General features: G+C 41.7%; 1 protein-coding gene across 1 annotated transcript in view; it reads left to right on the top strand.

Moving 5' to 3' along the window:
- Positions 1-3,363, top strand: part of nrxn3a (neurexin 3a) — a 1,856,693-nt gene that overhangs the window by 1,533,237 nt on the left and 320,093 nt on the right. The window lies entirely within an intron of this gene.

Here is a 3,363-nt window from a genome sequence, read left to right as displayed (position 1 = left end):
TCTCTGTTTCCCTGTCTCTCTCTGCCTCTCTCTCTCTCTCTCTCTCTCTCTGTCTGTGAATCATTGCAAATCAGACAGCAATGAATTTTTAACAGTGTTCAGGATTATGGAGCCAGTGTTGTGTTGTTGAATGACAGGATGGATTCTCAGGGCTGAATGGTTAACCGTCTCAGTGTGTTGTATTAAAAATGTAACAGTCATCACAGAACAGACTTGAGATGATTCAGTGAGAGGATATTGTGCAGTATAAGTGTGAGGTTCTCTGGCAGACTTTACGAGTTTTCCCCAGTCACAGCGAGAACCTCATCCTTTTCCTCATTGGGAGTTGGAATGTATAGAAACAAATTGAATATTGCCCTATAAATACCTGCCAGTCCCACCACTGTACGTATTCAGTTACTACTCCTACATCCAAGACTCTAAAAGCTTGCCATATTTGGAGGCAAAATAGTAAAATAAGCTTTTTGTTCTGTTCGGTACACTATAGGGAGGCTAATGTTACAACGTGCCAAATCCAACTCATTAAATTTAATGAATAAGCCTCCCGAGAGGGATACAGACTTGGAAGGTTTGATATCTTACCTGTCACGCAGTCAATGCTATCAATAACAGTGTTTTTTTTTCCCTTCTTTGGCCAAGCTTGTTTCTGGTTCGTCAAAATATGAAGGATTTTCTCTTTTATAAAACCACTTTAACATTTGGTCTGTTCATCACTGATGCAGAGTAGCAGCAGTGTGTTTACCATCTACAAGATGCACAACAGTAACTGACTAAGGCTCCATAGGCAGCACCTTCCAAATTGGTGACCTCTAGAGTCGAGAAGGAGAGCAGATGCATGGGACATCCACCACATGAAAAGTCCCACTCAGCACCCTGATTTGGATATAGGTCACCACTGTTTTTTCAGTATTGCTGGGTCAAAATCCTGGATCTCCCTCCCCAACAGCACTGTGGTACTCCCTCACTGTAACAATTTAAGAAATTGACACCCCCACCACCTTCTCAAAGGCAAGTAGGGATGACCTAACCAGCGAATCCCACATTCGATGAATTAATGATTTTAAAAATTGCTGAATGGGCCAGTTAGGTCACGTGTGAACCTCCAGGAATCAACCTCGCATGAGAGATGGCAACCCTACACCTATCTTACACCCACAACTTTGCAAATGTCATTACCAAGTTCCACACCTTAAATTTTAAGTAGACTAAAAGGGACACTCCCTGTACAACAGCTTCTTTCCATCACAAAAACAGAAATTGCTGGAAAAGGTCTGGACCGAAATGTTAACTCTGACTATGGGACTATGGGACTATGGGACTAAGGGGCATGGGACTTAACCTCTGAAAGAGCCAACAGTGATTTGATGGGCCGAATATCCTCTTTCCGTGCTGCATTATTCTGGAGTACCAAACAAAATCTCCTCCTGATAATTTAAAGGGTTTGTGCAGAATGTGAGCTATTTCCAGGTCATTTGTCACTCACTGGTGTGCTGTGTGGGAGTCGCTCTAATTGAAATGAGGACCGATGGATAAATGGGATGGAAATTTAACTGGATTGGCTTTCTCCATCATTGTCCATTGATGCCCGCTGAATGTTAGGTGCATGGACATGGAGCGGTTTGGGATTGACTTTGATGCCTTCACTTCCAAATGGGTAAATTAACTAAGCCAACATTCTCAGTGCAGGCTCGTCCATGGAAAATGCAGAGAGAGCATTAGAGATGTGCAACATGGAAACAGACCCTTTGGTCCAACTCGTCCATGCCAACCAGATATCCTAAATTAATCTAGTCCCATTTGCCAGCATTGGGCCCATATCCCTCTAACACCTTCCCATTCATATACCCATCCAGATGCCTTTTAAATGTTGTAATTGTACCAACTTCCACCACTTAAACATTGTAATTGTACCCATATCCACCATTTCCTCTGGAAGTTCATTCCACGCATGAACCACCCTCTGTGCAAAAAAAATTGCCTCTTGTGTCTTTTTTAAATCTTTCTCCTCTCACCTTTAAAAATATGCCCCCTAGTCGTACTTTGCAAATGATCTGAGGAGGATTCCGGAGAGAAGGATGGATTGGTAGGAAGCAAAAGGAAAAAGTACATGGAAAAATGTACTCTGTGCCTTGTTAAACTGAGCGTGGAATTACTTTGCAACTGGTTGCAGTGGGCATGTGTTTGCAGCTCCTAAATTGCCTCTGATTATCAGTCAGACACAGAGGGAACACAAGCCTGTTTGGCTTTGGCGATGCACAAATATTTGCATTGCTTCACTAAGTGGAAAGAGAGAGAGATGTCTCTGAGGTTGTTTTAATGTCACATTGTTGAACAGTGCAGTGGATTGCTTGATCAAATGTCTGTCTCTAACTGGCATCGCTTGATGTTGATATGGAATGCAAGAAACTGAAGGGGGTGATCCATTCGAAGTTGAAAGTAGAAGACAATTGGAGTTGTAAAATTGAATCTGCAGAACCTTTTTAGATCGCCATGTCTGATTATTTATCATTTTGAATTTACACACACACTATCTGCCTGCCAATCTCACAATCTCATCATTTAATCCTCCCTGTAGATTTTTCTATTTTTGCCTATTCTATCTATTTCTATCATCATATTCTCCCTCATTAAGTACCTCACAATATGTGTCTGTCTATCTCACTGTATCTGCCTGTCTATCTTAACATCAATCAGTCCTGCTATCGATCCATCATAGCTTCTGTCTGTTTGTTTCCTCCAGTATTTATCTGTCTCACTAGATCACTGACTGTCAACCTCACTGTTTATCTATCGATGATTATAAGTGTTCATCTCATCATCTGTCTATCTCATGATAAACTTACACCCGGAGCAGATGCTTTACTTATTTGGGTAAAATAAATAGTTGAACGTTCCAGATCCAATTTACCTCCTCCCCTTATTCTGTCCAGTTTGTTGCCCCCACTCTGTTTAGTTTATCCCCATTCATCATTACCCCTGTCCTCAATGCCCCATCCTGTTTACCACCTCCAAATCCCTCCACATTAACAATCTCTCCCAGTCTGATCTATTTACACCTTTGCACTTCCTGTCCAATTTCAGTCCCACTGCCTAACTAATTTAGACCCTGCCATCCCTGTCCAGTTTATTCCCCCCATCAATGTCAACATTAACAACCCCTTTCTCATCCAATTATTCTCACTCCCTGCTCAATTGGTGCCTTCCTATCTCCAGTCCAAATTATTTTTTTCTTAAATGCATGTGACAATAAATCATTCAGTTTAATACCTGCTGCCCATTCAATTTAATACTTGCCTGACTATTCATACGTTAGTATATGTGTTGGTCTGCCTGTTGGTGTACAGGTAGATGTGTCGGTCTGCC

This window comes from Rhincodon typus, chromosome 8, assembly GCF_021869965.1.
Source record: "Rhincodon typus isolate 14 chromosome 8, sRhiTyp1.1, whole genome shotgun sequence".
In the NCBI taxonomy this organism is placed as follows: domain Eukaryota; kingdom Metazoa; phylum Chordata; class Chondrichthyes; order Orectolobiformes; family Rhincodontidae; genus Rhincodon; species Rhincodon typus.
This window is presented reverse-complemented; position numbering and strand designations above follow the sequence as displayed.